Source organism: Sciurus carolinensis, chromosome 7, assembly GCF_902686445.1.
Source record: "Sciurus carolinensis chromosome 7, mSciCar1.2, whole genome shotgun sequence".
Lineage (NCBI taxonomy): Eukaryota > Metazoa > Chordata > Mammalia > Rodentia > Sciuridae > Sciurus > Sciurus carolinensis.
This window is the reverse complement of record NC_062219.1, coordinates 140,663,916-140,684,075: the sequence shown is the minus strand read 5'-3', so window position 1 is coordinate 140,684,075 and position 20,160 is coordinate 140,663,916. Positions and strand designations below refer to the sequence as shown.

General features: G+C 35.0%; 1 long non-coding RNA gene across 2 annotated transcripts in view; it reads left to right on the top strand.

Moving 5' to 3' along the window:
- LOC124989063 (uncharacterized) overlaps positions 1–17,585 on the top strand; it is a 40,536-nt gene extending 22,951 nt beyond the window's left edge. For both annotated transcript variants that reach the window (XR_007109552.1, XR_007109551.1), the window contains exons 4-5: positions 9,205–9,436; positions 17,531–17,585. This is a non-coding gene — a long non-coding RNA (uncharacterized LOC124989063). The remainder of the gene's footprint in view (positions 1–9,204; positions 9,437–17,530) is intronic.
- The last annotated feature ends 2,575 nt before the right edge of the window (positions 17,586–20,160 follow it).

Sequence of the window (20,160 nt, the reverse complement as noted above, 5' to 3'; positions counted from 1 at the left end):
ACACAGTGAGTGCATAGAAAATACTTAGAAATGCAAAGTGTTAGTTTGGAAGAATGATAAAAAATAATTTGACATAGTAAACGCTCACCCCTGAGTCACAACATGGACATCTAGGAAAGTAAACTTACTCCCAGTCGAGAAGTACTTTGCAATGATCACAAAATTATTTTAAAATAGCTCAATTTTGAACCTAGGTTTCCTGACTTCAGAGTCTCTTCTCCATTCTTCTGATTCTATGAATTCTTTTTCTAAAGGATGATTTTAACAAATGTTTACTTTCATATTTAAGTTCAGTACGAGATTTGCTTACTCCTTTCTGTTTCAATAAAATATTTTGGTGTTCTTAAATTATTTTAGAGCCACAATAATGATTAAAGAAAACGTAAATCCATGTTCCTAGAAAATTATTTTTGGTGCTTGTAAGATTATATCAAAATGAACCCCAATGTTATGTACAATTTTAATGTACTAATACAAATAAAAATAAATAAGTGAATAAAAATTACAAAAAACATGCTCCTAATAACCCACTTGGAAAATTCAGTATGTGATATATAAGGAGACAAATTTTCTCTTCTGCTACTTCCACTTAGATCCCAAAAGGATACCACATTTTGGGTATGTGTAAATATCATTCATTCTCACACTTTATACTGTTACTACATTTGTAAGTTTCTTTAAACATTCTAAATACAAAATTGCTATTTTGCAAAGTAAACTTCAAACTATTTATTATGTCATATTATGTGTTACATTGACATTTTTTCTTGTGTTGAGATTATTTATTTTATCATACTATGGATAACACACTGACATCTAGGTTTTTTGTTTTGAGATTGGTCCATGTTTAGCACTGGTTCATTCTTTTCACTGTCATATATCATCCTGTCATGTAAATAGAGTCTATTTTAGTATCCACTCTCCTATTAAAGGATACCTGTGTTGTGTATGCAGTGATTTGATACTTTCTTAGGAATGTATGGTGTAGTGATGTTTGTCCAATAGCCCATCCATGCACATTTATTTACAATGGAAGCTTTAATGAATGATCTCTTACATATATGTGTGGTATTGCTTCTAAGCTTGCTCTTCTGTTCCAGTATCTTATATGCCTATTTACCACATCACCCGAATGTTAATATTCATATCAAAATTTTGATATCTGATAAGCTACTGTCCTACTCCTTCTTTTTCTTAGAATTACGGCCTCATTGCTCTTCTATAGGAAAATTTTGCATCCACACTAAAATTCCAGGATTTTGATTGAAATTACATTGATTTTGCAAATGAAGTTAGGATAAACCAGCATCTTTGCATCAGTGAGAGTTCTTATTTGTGTACATGATATCTATATTTATATCTAGATAGATGGATAATTAGGTCATTAATATTTCTCAATGTTTGTTACAAAGTTTGACATGAAGGTCTTGGGTGTATTTTGATAAAGATGCCCCTTTATTTTTATTTGTAAACTTCAATCATTTCTGAAATTTCATTTTAACTGCTACTGGATAATAGAATTTGTTTTACTCCTCAAGCTTGCTAAAAACATGATGCATGAATTATGGAATTATGCTCTAGAGCTAATATTTCCATCCCTGGGATGGGCATCATTTAAGTGAGAACATGCAAAGGAGAGAAGGAGGAGCTTCTACAAGAGGAGGAGTTGTGTGACTGGTCATTTAGGAGGAAAACCACCAGGATAACACATGGCAGAACAGGGGAGTACTTCAAAGAAGCAATATCCAGTGCTGCCAATTGCTACTAAGAAGTTAAAGAAAATGAAGATGAGTGATTCAATAAGGGATAGGGCAGAAGCCCTACTGAAATGCATTGATCAGGGAACAGGAGATTAGAATAGAAGTAGTAGGCATACATAGTTCTTTTGAGAAGTTTGAGAGTGAACAACAAAAGAAAAATTGGAAAGTTTGCATGTATATATTTACAAATGTGCAATGCTATTATGAATGCCTGATGATCTCTCCAAATTTTTTGAACTGGAAATTGTCTCTTCTCCTCAAGTCTTTCTGATATTTCCTTTTCATCAGATTGCTTGCCATTGATTCTGAAGGTGAGAGATGCCCTCCATACCCTCAGTTCTTACGTGGGCTCTCTGGCCGGATCTAAGACTTCAGTGAATATAGAGCTGAATAACAGGAGAACAGTATAAAGCTTTTGCTAATTTTACAGGCACTGTCTATCAGGTCCATTATATTTCCTCCTATTCATCTGTTTTTAATTCATTATTTAATGTCCTGAGTGGGATTTGGATTTTATTGAATGACATTTTAAGTTTTTGAGAGGAGCAGTTGTGTCTGTTATCACCATAAGATATAATAGTTTTGCTAATGTAAATACATTCTTGAAATCCTGTGTAAAATGCAAATTAATGAACCTACTAGTTCATTTAGTTGGTGAATTCAATATTTTTAAAGCATATGGCCACATGTTTATTAATAAAAAGACAGGACTCTAGTGATTTTCTTTCTGACACTGTAGGTAGTTTTGATGTCAGAGTTACTAATTTTTATAAATGCTTATTCAATGCTCATCCTTTATGTCTTAAGAAAGCCAGTGTCAGATTGAAGCTCACTATCCCTAAAAAGGGGTAGATTGTGTCAATATGTGTGTGTGTGTCTGTGTTTTACAATCAACTTAGTACTTGGCTATTGGGTTCTCTCAGGTTTTTATTTCTTTTCTAGATAGTTCTATTAAGTTATACTTTTAAGAGATTTTTCACTTCATGTAAATTTTCCAATTATTTCTGTGGTGTTTATTATACTATTATATTTTTTATAATTTCTCTTTATCTGTGGAAGTACAACATTTTTAAATTTTAATATTTGTAACTATATACTTGGGCCATAACTCTTGTTTATTTTACTTTTTTAAATTAATTATAGTTTTGTCCATATAATTCATCATTTTATAAAGACCTACCTTCAGACTGCTTTTTCTTTCCACTTTATGTTTTTACTCAGTTCCAATCTTCATTATTTTCTTTCGTCTTTTTTGTTTTGTTTTGGGGACACATATTCTGTGTTTGTTTTTCATTTGTTTGTTTTGGGTATTGACTTTTCAGTTTGATACTTTGAACAAATGGTTAATTCTTAGCCATTCTTTTCTAAAATGACGTATTTATTTATGTATTTAACAATCACATTTCCGTCTAAGTATGACTTGACTAGTAACCTTCAGGTTTTCAGAGAAATATGTTGATCTTATTCAGTTCTAGGTGTTTTCATTTTGATTTTTTTTCTTTGAACAATGAATTATGGAGAAATGTATTAACACATTTGCCAACTCCTTAAAGCCTTTTCCAACATGGTTTTCTTTATGTGCTTAAAAACAGTATGCATTTTCTGGACTTATAACTGAATTACACTTACCACTAGTTCTTTGGTGTCCAGTCCTACTTAATTTTGTTCATGATAATTAATTTTCCATTCCTTCCTTCCTTCCTTCATTCATTCATCGTGCATTGTGAGCTCATTTTTGGCAGAGTCTTATCTGTTTCCTTGAAACACATGGCACGCCATCCATTCTATGAAAATTGACATTGGTTTCAGCCAGTAATCACACAACTACTATAAGTGCTTACGGCAGACCCTAAAATAACTACCACCTTAGAGTTTTTTTGGGGGGTGGTCTTCACTCATGAGGACATTATACATTTCAACTCTGGATTCCTCTGAAGGTGTGCCCATGTGTCTAAATTCTTATATTATTTATTTCTACCCAGAGACCAGGCTGAAATAGTGTTCCTTATGACTATATCTTTGCTGAGAGAATACTCTTTAGAGAATGTCGAAATTCAGTGTGTTGCAAGGTATATCCAAGTCTAAATTTCCATCTGGAAAGGCCTAATGCCTGTCTTCGGGTTTGTATGTAATTGATAAACTCTAAGAGTCTTCACTACTTCTATTGGCAAATCCCCTCAATACAGCAACACAATTAGCTTGAGTTCCATGCTATGGTTTTCAGTTCTTTTTTAAAATGTGGTTCCTGTGATATTGTGATTTATAACAAGAAATGTATGCTTAGTCTTCATACTCATTCCTGGTGTAGATCTAAAATACTTAGAATTTGTTAAAGGGTAAAAGCAATAAATATGAAGGGAAAGTCTTGGGTTATTCATAGCAAGCCCCTTCCATCCACCACTGGGTTTATGCTAATGTATTAACTTTTGGAAAGTCCTAAAGTGGAGACTAGTTGCTAGAGGAATAGACAATATGATCAGAGGTTTTGAACTTTCATCTCCATCTCCAGAGAGGGAAGAAGGTGAAAGTTTCACTGACTACCAATAGTTATGGTTCAACCAAAAATGTCTGTTTTGTGAAGCCTCTATAAAAGTTCAGAAGGACAGAGTTTGGAGAGCTTCCATGTTTCTGAACACTTGGAGAATGCTACCTGCAAGAGGAAAGCTCTAAGTTCCTTCTCTCATATTTTGCTCTGTGAATCTCTTCCATATGGCTGTTCCTGAGTTGTAGCCTTTTATCATCAATAAGTGAATGAAAGTATATATTTGAATTCTGTTAGCCATTTTAACACACTTGAGTTCAAGAAACAGGTCATGAGAACTTTTGATGTTGTTGACATGTTGGACAGAAGTTGTGGGTAGCCATGAACCTACTACTTGTGATTGACATCTGGAATAGAAAAGCAGTCTTGTGGAATTTAGTCCTTAACTTGTGGAATCTGATGCTTATCTCCAGGAAAATAGTATCAATTAAATTGTAGGACACCTGGCAGAATTGTTCGAAATCTGTTCAGTGTTGGAACACCCTCCACACACACATCTCATCAAACAGGTGTTCTTTGTTAAATATAAGCATGAGAAAAAGAAATTTTCTTTACATCATTCTTAAAAAAATAAACTTTATGTTTTCAAGCAAAAATCTTCATTTTTTAGGTAGAAACAAAATTGAAAGGAAAGTGTGGAGAGTTTCTACATATTCCTTACTGCACAAGCTCTATCTACCTCCTTGACAACATCTCCCACTGGAAGGATACATTGGTTATAATTGATGAATCTACATTGATGCGTTATTATCAGAGTCTATAGTTTATATTAGGGTTCGCTCTTGATGTTATTCTACTTTATGCCTTGAGACCTCAAATATGCATGGAAAAAGAGAAGTATGTTACATAATATCCTATGTTTCTACTTAGTCTACAATTGGAACTCTCAGACTACATAACTCACAATTTTAAAAGGAATGGAAATGAAGTGATAGTATCACTGAATATAGTACACCTTTAAGAAATTCAAAGGTCAAGTTCTCATTGCCAAAAGCTCATTAGGAATTTAAAAAGATAACATGCAAAGAAGGCGGAAATAACAGAGAACAGTTAAAAGAAGCAAAGGCTATGAAAAGAGAAGATTCACTGACCAGGTCAGACCTAGTCAACCAGTGGGCCAGTGATGTGAAGCAGGCATTCACAACATATCTATTAGTCATAGAAGTGCAGTTCTCTATAATCTCTCTGAGATTGAATCTTATAGGCATCAGGTGCCTTTTTTATTTGGCTTAACCTATTCTTGCTGAGCTGGGGCACACTAGTCCCCAGTGATAGAAGAAAAAAAATATATATCAATTTGTAGTGATAATTACAACTTAGAAATTTTACAACTTGCAAATGAAATGTTTAATAAGGCAATATAGAAGGTCTTAAGACTTTGTTTCTCTGTTGGCAAAGAAAAATAATAAAGTATGGGACAATATACAAATACTGTTTAACTGCTTCAACATCTGAAGCTATTTTTTCACCTGTGATATTAAATTTAAAGCTGAGAAATATAAGCACTGAAGGTCACCCTCATAAGGAAACAAGCAAAGAAAAAGTAGATTCTTCTCATGACCTAAATTTAAGGTCATGGTGGAGAAGAATGTAGTAGTTAAGAGAGGAAGTACTGAACCAGACTTCCTAAAAGCAAACATGGATCCCCCACTTAACTACCTGAGTTTTACTAAGCAATTTACTTCACCTCCATGTTCTTTGTTACTTCATCTGAAAAATGGGGATAATAGTGGCTATCTCTTAAAATTCTTATAATGATTTAATGAGTCAGTGCCTGTCGTATAATAAGCATTCAGTCAATAATAGGTATAATTATTAGCTATTATGGGAATAACATCAGAGCCAAGTGCTAATAGAAGAGTTTTCTGGTGATGTCAGGATCCTAGGAGACATGCAAGGAAACTGAGTATGAGGAAAGGGTATCCAGCTCTTCCCAACACTCTGTAACCTTCCATCCTCTTACCATCATCTCACTTTACATCATTGAAGGTAGGGCTTCTTACTTTTCCCTAGTTATTGATATAGAGCTTGACACACAACTGGAACTCAAAATGTGTGTGTGGTGGGGGTGGGAGGATGGAGACCAGGAATGAGTTGCACAAGACAGAGAGGAATAGTCACTGCTAAGTTGAACTAGGTGCTCTCCAGTGAGAAGTCATTCATCTGGTGTGCCAATCAACTTGCTGGGGAAAACCCATTCTTGATGACCTCACTCCATTTGGTGGCCTGCTTATCACTTATTTGATCCCCAAGTCCTCTCTATGAATGCCTATGTTCTATTGATTGTCTTTTGGTATGAAAATTACTAGAAAAAAAAAAAAAAAGAACTTGCTCTCCTCCTAAGTTAATTTATAGACAATGCCTTGGAATCCATTTGTGTATGAAATTGCTTTAGAATTATTAAAATATTATACAGTTAACTATTTTCCTGGACTCATTGGTTGTTAATTTAATCAACTTTAATTTAATCAAATTTAAAACTTAAAGTTTTGAGATGCTACGTCTGTGAAATAGAAATCTGAGCAGTCTAAGCACAGTTGAAAGTAGATGATACATACTAGATTAAAAATTGTCATTTTGATTTATTTTTATTAATTTTGTTTTCTTTTATTTGCAGTGCTGAGAATCAAATGCTGGGCTTTACACATGCTAGGAAATTGTTCCACCACAGAGCTGTACTCCCAGTCCTGAAAAGTACCAATTTTTGTCAGAAAATAAATCAGTACCATTACACAGTTATTTCATAAGCTGCAATTAGGTTCACTGGACACAAAAACATAAAATTGCTTTAGGAATGAGAGTTGTATGGGTTTTGTGTAGCATGTGAATTTTGAAGGTTCTTTTGTACTACTGCTTTGCAAGTACAGAAATTAATAAAATTAATAACAAGGGAAACTTGAAATAGTAAGAAAACTATCTGAACACATTCTGAATGAACTGCTTCTTTTACTAATTTTAATGAAACCTTAAACCACTAAACTGAAAGAAGTACCATGTGTGTTATTGACTTACCTCTGTCCTTTCACTCTGTAAGCAGAGTGTTATATTTCTTCAGCCAAAGTGCAGGAGATTCCAGTGCTTCCATTTTATAAATAAGTTTTTCATGTATCAAAAGAAAACTGCAATAAAACAAACACCTATAATCACAGGTGGTTTCAGGACTTTCAATTTTCTCAGAATAAATAATTTTACTAGTTTTTTTGTGAATCATGTGAAGACTCAATAGAACTTAATACATTTATTATTACAAAGTCGACAAGAATGACATTTGAATAGCAAACTGAAGCCCTCTCTTGCCCTCTTCTGTAAAACAGCTAGTTTTCTCTCTTCACAAAAAAGGCTGCTTTATGACTTTAAATTGTTATTTTTAAAAGCTGTTGGTAATTGTTTTCCATTTTTCATCTGTTTTGTGGAACTTTAAAATAAGTGTTTTCAACATCTTCACATGGCATATTTTATCTTGAACATGGCCGGCTTAAATACATGGATTTTAAGATAAAAATAAAACTACTTATTATGCAATTCTGCATGCTTTCATCAAATAGTCTAGATTTCAAGTGTGTTATAAAGCCTTTGTACCAAATTCCACAAAGCAATGAGTAATTATGAGTGCTCCCTTTAGCTAATTTTAGTCCTGTTCAAAGTCCCTTTCAAGCCAAAAATAAATTTAAAAATAAATAATTTTTAATGTGAGACAAAGGTGATTTTGTAGCTTTGTTACAGTGTATTAATTAAAAGTGATATTCATGTGCTCTAAAGAAGATTCTACAGTGGCTTATGCAAAAATAGAAATGTATTCATGCAACAGTCCAAAAGCAAGCCAGCCATGCCTAGCAGGGCTGTTTAAGGGTGCTGGGGATGCAGGCTCCTTTTATTCTGCACTCTGTTGTTCTCAGGGTTGGCTCTCATCCCCCTCTCTGCATTACACTGGTTAAAGGTGACAAAGGCATGCGTTTAACATGTTCCATGGTCTACAACTTAGTTAACCAACTATTTATTGCTGCTGCTACTGCTTCTGACAAATAAAGTCTTTACTCTGATTCTCCACCTCCCCAACTGAATACAGAGCTTTAGTACCAAAGGAAGGATGTAAAACTGTAGAACAAGAAATCTGGGACAGTTAACAACCTCCACTACCACACAGATTAAAAAAGAAAAGAAAAGAAACCAACAAAAACAAACCAACCAACCAAAAGAGAAAAAAGAAAAAAAAAAAAAAGAAAAGAAAATGCTGAGCATCTTACCTCACCTATGGAAAAAAGAATAGATTTCTACCTATTTTGATGAGAAATTATTTCTATTCAGACGGCAAATTTAGAGTTACTGTCTATATTCTCAATACAGACAGTATTAGGGCTGACCTCTTGTAGTATGTATCTGTTCTTTAAGAATATTTTTCTCAACTTAATGTTTTCAGTTTTGAATACACTGTTGTTTTCTTCTACTTTTACTTTCTTTCTGTGTTGATGGAAAGTTAAATATCCCCAATACCCCCAAATATAACAACATAGTTGGTAAAACTAAATGTTGATAATATTATACTAGTCTGATTGTACAACATAATTCACTCTTGTTTAACAAGTACTATTAGCATATTAAACAGGACTAGACCTAGATGTTAAGAAATGTACACAGAATTTAACTTCAGAGTTTTATATATATATATAATATATATATTACACACATATATTACTGTGTATATTGACATATTTCTATGCACATATATACATATTAAAAACTTGGAACAAATCCTAAAGCAGTATAAAAATGATGAAAGAACTGGGAAATAGCCCCTTTGATAAAAGGCAGATAAATTGGAAATTTTAGTAGTAATGAGAAATTATATGATTTAATGATAGTGTGAACATCTATGAAATGTTCTCTCTCTTTTCTTCTTTCAAGGTGGAAGCTAGGAGCTCAAAAAAAAAAAAAAAAGAAATAAAAGAGAAATGAAATGAATTTAAAGTACAAGGGCTTAGAACTATCTGGATGGAAGAATGCCTTAACAGCAAATTTATCCCAGAGGTCATGTAATTCACTCAAGAGAACATGAACTTAAATACCAGACAGATTTGTAATGGAACATACAAAACAAGATCCTTCAGGTCCTTTGGATTGAAATGGGTATGTACAGGTAGGTTTTGTAGTGGAGATACTGACACCAGGAAATCCTGTGGTGGTTTTGAATTAGAAATTTCTTTTTTTTAAATTTTAGTTTATTTTTATTGTAAACAAATGGGATACATGTTGTTTCTGTTTGTACATGGAGTAGCAGCATACCATTTGCGTAATCATACATTTACATTGGGTAATGATGTTTGATTCATTCTGTTATTTTTTCCTTCCCCCCAACCCTCCCACCCCTCTTTTCCCTCTATACAGTCCCTTCTTCCTCTATTCTTGCCCCCCTCCCACCCCCCATTATGTGTCATCATCCGCTTATCAGTGAGATCATTCTTCCTTTGGTTTTTTGAGATTGGTTTATCTCACTTAGCATGATATTCTCCAATTTCATCCATTTACCGCAAATGCCATAATTTTATTATTCTTTATAGTTGAGTAATATTCCATTGTATATATATATACCACAGTTTCTTTATCCATTCATCACTGAAGGACATCTAGGTTGGTTCCACAGTCTGGCTATTGTGAATTGAGCAGAATTCTATGAACATTGATGTGGCTGTATCTCTGTAGTATGCTGATTTTAAGTCCTTGGGTATAGGCTGAGGAGTGGGATAGCTGGGTCAAATGGCGGGTCCATTCCAAGTTTTCTAAGGAATCTCCACACTGCTTTCCAGAGTGGCTGCACTAATTTGCATCCCCACCAGCAATGTATGAGTGTACCTTTTACCCCACATTCTCTCCAACACCTATTGTTGCTTTTATTCTTGATAATTGCCATTCTAATTGGGGTGAGACGGAATCTTAGGGTAGTTTTGATTTGTATTTCTCTTATTACTAAAGATGGTGAACATTTTTTCATATGTTTGTTGATTGCTTATATATCTTCTTCTGTGATGCATCTGTTCATATCCTTAGCCCATTTGTTGATTGGGTTATTTGTATTCTTGGTGTAGAGTTTTTTGAGTTCCCTATATATTCTGGAAATTAGTGCTCTATCTGAAGTATGAGTGGCAAAGATATTCTCCCACTCTGTAGGCTCTCTCTTAGCATTGCTGATAGTTTCCTTTGCTGAGAGAAAGCTATTTAGTTTGAATCTATCCCAGTTGTTGATTCTTGCTTTTATTTCTTGTGCTATGGGATCCTGTAAGGAAGTCTGATCCTAAGTCAACAAGTTGAAGATTTGGACCTACTTTTTCTTCTATAAGATGCAGGGTCTCTGGTCTGATTTGAAGGTCCTTGATCCATTGTGAGTTGATTTTTGTACAGGGTGAGATGCAGGGTCTCTGGTCTGATTTCAAGGTCCTTGATCCATTGTGAGTTGATTTATGTACAGGGTGAGAGATAGGGGTTTATTTTCATTCTGTCACATATGGATTTCCAGTTTTCCCAGCACCATTTGTTGAAGAGGCTATCTTTTCTCCATTGCATATTTTTGGCCCCTTTGTCTAGTATGAGAAAATTGTATTCATTTGGGTTTGTGTCTGTGTCCTCTATTCTGTACCATTGATCTACCTGTATATTTTGGTGCCAATACCATGCCGTTTTTGTTACTATTGCTTTGTAATATGGTTGAAGTTCTGGTATTGCAATACCCCCTGTTTCTTTCTTCCTGCTAAGGATTGCTTTAGCTATTCTGGGTTTCTTATTCTTCAGATGAATTTCATGATTGCTTGCTCTATTTCTGTAAGGTACATCATTGGGATTTTAATTGGAATTGCATTGAATCTGTATAGCACTTTTGGTAGTATGGCCATTTTGACAATATTAATTCTGCCTATCCAAGAACATGGGAGATCTTTCCATCTTCTAAGTTCTTCCTCAATTTCTTTCTTCAATGTTTTGTAGTTTTCATTGTAGAGATCTTTCACCTCTTTGGTTAGATTGATGCCCAAGTATTTTTTTTTTTTTTTGAGGCTATTGCAAATGGAGTTGTTTTCCTCATTTCCCTTTCAACTGTTTCATCACTTGTGTATAAAAATGCTTTAGATTTATGCGTGTTGATTTTATAGCCTGCTATTTTGCTGAATTCATTGATGAGGTCTAGAAGTTTTCTGGAGGAGTTTTTTGGATCCTCTAAATACAGAATCATGTCAACAGCAAATAGTGACAGCTTAAGTTCCTCTTTTCCTATTCGTATCCCTTTAATTTCTTTAGTCTGCCTAATTGCTCTGGCTAGAGTTTTGAGGACAATGTTGAATAGAAGTGGTGAAAGAGGACATCCCTGTCTTATTCCCATTTTTAAAGGGAATGGTTTTAGTTTTTCTCCATTAAGAATGATGTTGGCCATAGGCTTAGCATAAATAACCTTTACACTGTTTGGGTATGTTCCTACTATCCCTATTTTTTCTAGTGTTTTGAGCATGAAGGGGTGTTGTAATTTGTCAAACGCTTTTTCTGCGCCAATTGAAATAACCATATGATTCTTATCCTTAAGTCTATTGACATGATGGATTATGGTTATTGATATATGAATGTTGAACCATCCTTGCATTCCAGGGATGAACCCCACTTGATCATAGTGCACGATTTTCTTAATACGTTTTTGGATACGGTTTGCCAATATTTTGTTAAGGATCTTTGCATCTATATTCACCAAGGATATTGGTCTAAAATTTTCTTTCCTTGATGTGTCTTTTCCTGGTTTGGGTATGAGGGTGATATTAACTTCATAGAATGAGTTTGGTAGAGTACCCTCTTTTTCTATTTCCTAGAATACTTTGAGAAGTATTCGAATGAGATCTTCTTTGAAGGTCTTATAGAACTCAGCTGAGAATCCGTCTGGTCCTGGGCTTTTCTTGGATGGTAGGTTTTTAATGGCTTCTTCTATTTCATTGCTTGATATTGATCTGTTTAAATTGTGTATGTCCTCCTGGTTCAGTTTGGGAGGAGCATATGTCTCTAGAAATTTGTCAATGTCTTCGGTAGTTTCAATTTTTTTGGAATATAGATTTTCAAAGTAGCTTCTCATTATGTTATATATCTCAGTGGTGTCTGTCGTGATATTTCCTTTTTCATCACGAATTTTAGTAATTTGAGTTTTCTCTCTCCTTCTCTTTACTAGTGTGGCTAAGGGTTTGTCTATTTTGTTTACTTTCTCAAAGAACCAACTTTTTGTTTTGTCAATTTTTTGGATTGTTTCTTTTGTTTCAATTTCATTGATTTCAGCTCTGATTTTAATTATTTCCTGTCTTCTACTACGTTTACTGTTATTCTGTTCTTCTTTTTCTAGGGCTTTGAGCTGTAATGTTAGGTCATTTAGTTGATTTTTCATTCTTTTCTGGAATGTGCTCCATGCAATGAATTTTCCTCTTAGTACCATTTTCATAGTGTCCCAGAGATTTTGATATGTTGTATAGTCATTCTCATTGACCTCTAAGAATTTTTTATCTCCTCCCTGATATTTTCTGTTATCCATGTTTCATTCAATAGTATATTATCTAGTCTCCAGGTGTTGGAGTAATTTCTGTTTTTAATTTTGTCATTGATTTCTACTCTCAGTTCATTATGATCTGATAGAACATAAGGAAGTATCTCTATTTTTTTTGCATTTCCTAAGGGCTGCTTTGTGGCATAACATATGGTCTATTTCGAGAAGGTTCCATGGGCTGCTGAGAAGAAAGTGAATCCGCTCATTGATGGATGGAATATTCTATATATGTCTATTAAGTCTAGGTTATTGATTGTGTTATTGAGTTCTATGGTTTCTTTGCTTGGTTTTTGTTTGGAAGATCTATCTAATGGTGACAGCGGTGCATTAAAGTCACCCAGAATTATTGTGTTGTGGTCTATGTGATTCCTAAAATTGAGAAGGATTTGTTTGATGTACAGGGATGCACCATTGTTTGGGGCATAAATATTTACTATCATTATGTCTTCCTGATTTATGGTTCCCTTAAGCAGTATGAAATGTCCTTCTTTATCCCTTCTGACTAACTTTGGCTTGAAGTCCACTTTATCTGATATAAGGATGGAAACCCCCACTTTTTTACTGAGTCCATGTGCGTGGTAGATTTTTTCCCATCCTTTCACCTTTAGTCTGTGGATGTCTTTTTCTATGAGATGAGTCTCTTGCAAGCAGCATATTGTTGGGTCTTTCTTTTTAATCCATTCTGCCAGTCTATGTCTTTTCATTGATGAGTTTAGGCCATTAACATTCAGGGTTATTATTGAGATATGATTTGTATTCCCAGTCATTTGGCTTATTTTTGGTTTTTAAATTGACTTGGTTTCTCCTTTGAATGGTTTTTCTCTAAGGTAGTTCCTCCCTTTGCTGACCTACATTGTCGTTTTTCATTTCCTCCTCATGGAATATTTTGCTGAGAACATTCTGTAGTGCAGGCTTTCTATTTGTAAATTCTTTTAACTTTTGTTTATCATGGAAGGATTTTATTTCATCTTCATATCTGAAGGTTAGTTTTGCTGGGTATAGGATTCTTGGTTGGCAACCATGTTCTTTCAGAGCTTGAAATATGTTGGTCCAGGCCCTTCTAGCTTTTAGAGTCTGGGTTGAGAAGTCGGCTGCAATCCGTATTGGTCTTCCCCTATATGTAATCTGATGCTTTTCTCTCATGGCCTTCAAAATCCTATCTTTATTTTGAATGTTAGGCATTTTCATTATAATGTGCTTTAGTGTGGATCTGTTGTGATTTTGTGCATATGGTGTTCCGTAAGCCTCTTGTATTTGATTTTTCATTTCATTCTTCAGATTTGGGAAATTTTCTGATATTATTTCATTGAATAGGTTGTTCATTCCTTTGATTTGTATCTCTGTGCCTTCCTCAATCCCAATAATTCTTAAATTTGGTCTTTTCATGATGTCCCATAGTTCTTGGAGATTCTGTTCATGACTTCTTACCATCTTCTCTGTTTGGGCAACTTTATTTTCAAGATTAAATATTTTGTCTTCATTTTCTGAGGTTTTGTCTTCCAAGTGGTCTAGTCTTTTGGTGATGCTTTCCATTGAGTTTTTAATTTGGTTTATTGTTTCCTTCATTTCAAGGATTTTCATTTGGTTTTATTTTGAGAATCTCTATCTCTTTGTTGAAATGATCTTTTGCTTCCTGCAGGTGCTCTTTCAGCTTATTGGTATTATCATTCATTGCCTGCATTTGCTCTCTTATCTCATCCTTTGCTTGGTGAACCATCTTAATCATGTATAACCTGAAGTCCTTTTCTGACATTTCTTCTAACATACGGTCATTGGATTCTATTAATATAGAATCTAGATTTGTTTGGATCATTTTCTTCCCTTGTTTTTCATGTTGCTCATGTATCTTCCCCTCTGGCAGTGCAGATCTGGGGTATTGCAGATTTCCCCCTCTAGGCTTATAGTGGTCCTATAGGTTTCTAAAACCCTTTCTTTAAGGGGAGATCAATATTAGCAGTGGCCAATTCAGACACTATGCAATCCTAGACCAAATAGCTCCTATGAGGACCATAACAAAATTGTCATAATTAACAGAGTGAGTTCAAATATTATCTTCAGTAAAACAAACAGGTTTGCAATAAGATATGCAGTTTCTAATGGAGGACAAAGAGGATGCAGAGGGATGTAGAATGTGGCTGTTAATGGGATAAGAAAAGAATATACAGAAGTTCTAGATAATCGAAAGGGTGAGAGTGTAATCAAAAGAAATTGTATGTTAGCATGCAAAAAAGGGAGAGAGACTCTGAGGGAGCAGGTAAACAAAAGGAAAAGAGAGCAAGAAAAGTAAAGAAATAAAAACTTAAATTTTTTCAATAAGGAGAAAAAAGAAAATCTACAGTATAACAGTCATATAGTAATGAAACCTCCCAGTGTTCAGTAGCCTGATGCTTGAGAGGTACCTGACAATGAGCTTCAGGTCTCTAGCAGGCATCTCAGGATGGGATTTGCCCCACCTAAAGCTCAGAGCTCCGGCTTCCAGGATCATCCAAGATGGCCGCTCTGGCTTCGAAATGTGTTGGCAAATGGGGAGCTGCAGCTTGGGGTGTGGACGTGGTCTGCTGGAAGTCCTGGAGGTGGGGTGCGGTTGGTCAGGCAGGGGTCCTGGAGGTCCCGCGTGTCTGGTATGGTTGCGGGATCCTGGAGGCCGGTTGCAATCAGTCTGCCTGGGGTCCTGGTGATAGGGCACAGTCAGTTGGTCTGGGGGTCCTGGTGGCAGGGAGCAATCGATGTGAGGGCCCCAGAGACAGGGAGTGATCAGTCGGGCTGAGGTATCCTGGAGATGAGGCTCAGTCAGTCTGGCCAGGGGTCCTACGGGGCCTGGCTGTTGTCTCAAAATGGCAGCAGCCACGTGTAATCAAACCTGCAGGTACTGTAACAGTGAAGTTCCAAGCCTAGAAATTTCAAAATCATTTAGAGTCTGTCTTATTAAACAAAGTGAACTGAAAAATGAAATTTTATGCTCTTGATAGTCAATTGATTTTTAAGATTCAAACTTTTGTTATCATTATAATGTTCACTAGACCCTAGTAAAAATATTTGTTTTCCGTAATCAAAATTCTTGCTATGCATGTATTTGTTTTCCTTAATCAAAATTCTTGCTATGCTTGGGACTCTTGCTGTTTTTCTCTAACATTAGGTATTTTCATTCCAATTATTTTCTATGCATTGGGCTAGACATTTTCATACATTTTTATTATGCTAAGTAATCTCTACACCTAGAGTTATTGCTTTAGTAATATTACTTAAATGCAAATTATCATGCATTTTGTCAATTAATATTTTATTGAGAACAATTAAATTATGCAACTTATTAATATTCTTAAGTATCTTCTTACAAATAATATTTAACATTTAATAATGTTGATAAATAGACTGAGACTATAGAGTTTAAATGTTTTGTGGAAGGCTATTTATGTAAGAACAGAGAGGGAATTCAGACTCAGACCTGAGTGACATGAACACTCTTGTTGCTTTGTTGTAGATTTGAAACTTATCTCTGCTATAACTAAAGAAATAACGTTTAGAACATAGTTTGATTTATGATCTTAAAATTCATAGCCCTTTTAAATAAGTGCACTCATCTCCAAAAGCGTAAAGTGAATCTCCTGGGACTGAGGAGATAGTGGAGGTGAGCTAGACTTGATTCTGGTGTGAAGTCACCTTATAGACCCTCCAGTATGAATCTGGGAGGACAACATTGTGAGAGACTAAAGGACACTGAAGTGTGCTAGTCAGCTTTGCATTCCTGTGACCAAAAACCTACCAAGGACAAGTTAGAGGAGGAAAGTTTATTTTGGCTCAGGTTTGTCTATGGAGGGCTGACTCCATTGCTGTGGTCCAAAGGTGAGGCAAAACATGGAGGAAGGGCATTGTGGAGAGAAGCAGCTATCCTCGTAGCAACCAAGAAGCAGAGAAAGAAAAAAAGGAAGGGGCTGCAAATAATATGAACCCTTCCAGGACACACCCCTGGTGACCTACCGTCCTAATAATAAGAAGAAATAATAAATCTTCCTATTGTTGATAGATAACCAAGATTCTAGCTTGCCTTGGCTGTAAATTGAGAAGGAAAAAAATTCTCTTTGAAAATTTTTGAATCTGAGCTAGCTCACACATAGGATCTCTCATAGAACCAGAAATGATACTTGCAAAGGGCTCAAAGAACATTCCAGAGAATATTTTATAATGTGGACTGGAGCCTCCAGTGTCTCACACATAAGGAAAGAGAAAGTGAATATTAAACATGACTTCTAGTTTGGAGAGAAAACCAAATAGAACTTACCGATGACAGGTATGTTTTACCTCACGTTCCCTTTGGCATCTGACATCTCTCACATTGTCACCTACATCAAAACTGAGGGAACATATTTCAATATTAACATCCCATTCAAATGATTTTTATCTTATTTTAAGAAACTCTATTTTCATCTCATTTTAAGAAATATACAAATTATTTTATACTTTAATTTTTGCTTGTAATGGAAACTAATGCCTTTTTAACATGACTATAAATCAAAATTAATACATTCTCTAGGGCTGAGATTTCAGAGATTTCCTTCTCATTTGGATATGACTGGAGTATGGCTGATAACTTACAGCAAGAGTAACAAAGTCCCTGCTTTTGTCCTTATTGGAGCTCATTTGTTGTTAACTTCTTTTTCTTTTTCTTTTTTTTAGGTGGAGTGCAGAGTACTGGGGATTGAACTCAGGGGCTCTCAACACTGAATTACATCCCCAGGTCTTTTGGAATTTTTTACTTTGAAACATGGTCTTGCTAAGTTGATCAGGGTCTTGCTAAATTGCTGAGGCTGACTTTGAACTTGTGATCCTCCTGCCTTATTCTCCAGAACCACTGGGATCGCAGGCATGTGACATTGTGCCTGGGTGCGTTCATTTATTGTCTTGCATCTGTCTTGCAGTACTCCTGGCCTAGACTGTTAAGCAGGAATCACATAGGCTATGATGTGCCCTTTAGGTTTGTTGGCCCCACTGACTTGCAGTAATACCACAGGCTCCTTTAACTTCCCATGATTTCCTGAGTCATAAGTGTGGATAATAAACTGATCCATTTCAGACAGGTGTCAGGTGGATCAAATAAATCACTATGTTAAGGCACATTTAAATGCAGCAATATAATATTTTAGCTCCTATTAATCGCAGCAATCTGCAAAATATAGCCACACTTTCCTAATGCACTATTTTCCAGAATGATAACTACTTAACAAAGATCTGAGCTTTTAGAATGCAGAAAGAATATGTGTAAATCCTTCACATTTTTTACTGGTGCATTATACTTGTAAATAATCTTGGAATTTATTGTTACATATGTGTACATACACAACATATACCAATACAATTTGGCCACTATCCCTCCCCAGCACTTCCCCCCAGAATATGAACCAAACCCTTTCTGTAATTCTGCAACTCTTCTATAAATACATCTTATACTGTAATTTCATGCTTCTAGTGAAGGGCAAGTATGTTGTAATAAGATTATAAAAGTAGAACGCCAGACATACTAGCTGATTCTGGATGAGAAACTTAAGGAAATTCTTGAATAGTCAACTTATTGTACATGCAGCATAAACCACCATGTGTTCACACGCTCTCTGGGGCCATGGATGCCATAGTAGGAATGAGATGTTAAAGGCCAATGTAAAGGTCATGAACAAGTGAACACCTGCAGCAAGCAATTGGAAAACCAAACTTCAAGAGAGGATGCTTAGTTTAAGAAATTAACATGATGAATCCCTTCAATAAATGGAGTTTCTAATTTAATCAAACCAACCCCTTCAATCTCCCCTTCAGTTTCCTTGTCCTCTTTCCCATCACAGTAGATATTATGTTCAGTAAAGAGGAAGATGGATAATCATGATATTATGCAGAATTTAAGCAGTCACCAGTGCATGCAATTAAGCATGCATACACTTCCACACTTCCACAAAATATTTTCAGACTGTCTTCAGAATTTGCTAATCTCACACAGTTACACATTTTCGAGAAGGAGCGATGTTATAAATTTTTTGTTGGATATTGGTAATAAACTTTATAGATGTAATTGCATTGTTACTTTTGGCCATTTTCAGTTATTATGATTTCCTATTTTCTAATAATTTTATTTCTCTTTGATAGATTATTCAAATAAATGTTAGATGAAAATTTTCCTCAAGAAATCAGTATCAATATTATTTTAAGTGGGTTCAACCTTGCTTTGAATGTGTAGAATTATCATTTCAAATTCAAGGTTAAAAAGCTTTAATGAAACCTTCAGCTCAACTTTATTCCTCCAGGGTCACTAGAATATTACATATGACACAATCTTTTATATCAGCTAGATTTGAACAGAAATCTAGGAGCTGAAATATCTTGCGTTAATTTGCATCAAAACTTAAAGAATCATTTAGCCCCCAAATATGAATAATTCTTCTGCTTATTTATGCAGTTTTAAAAGTCTTAATATCATAATATAATTGCTATTCTTAAATATTAAAATTATTATCTTTTTTATAGTAATATGTGAAAATATTCCCAAGTATATTCACATCTTATGAATACAGATGTGAAAATATTTGTGAAAGCAGTAATAGTTGCAGCCAGATATACAGTCAAAACTTGCTTTGGCAAAAAAAAAAAAAAAAAAAAAAAAATGTTTCAACAGAAAATTAACCTTTTAAGAAACATACATGTTCATAGGAAAATATTATTTTGAAGATACTTAATATAAAGACATGTCTAAAATTTATTTTCTAACATGTATCTGTCCATAAAACACTTTAGGGATATAGCATTCTTTATTTTAAAAAAATGCAGCAAGGGACATAGAAACGGTGGGTGTTGTGTGTGCTGGTCCCCTTCTCCATGCCCATGTCCCTGTGGCTCACAGGTGGCCCAGATTGCTTGGATAGCCATTTCAGGATCACAGTCTTAGAGGTATGACCGACCTTGAGGAAATTCAGGTGAAAGCTCATCATTTTAGATGGAAGGAAGGGTTTTATAGGGGAGGGTAACCCACAAGTAGAAAATCCAGCACCCGCTTTTCTCTTTCCATCACCCCACACTTGTGTGCTTATTTCCTCATTTTCAAGTCCAGCTATGAGTTGGTCCAAACTTTCATTGGCACCTTCCACAGGGTGGGAGACTGTTTTTCCTCTACTGTTGCCATGACCGGTGTGTTTGCATGGTTCATATCATCCATAAACAGAAGATGGACTACAAACCCCAAATTGCCTTCAAAATAGAAATTCCAGTAAAACCATATAAAATCCAGTAAAACAACTCTCTTTCTATACTTGTCCTTATAACAAAAT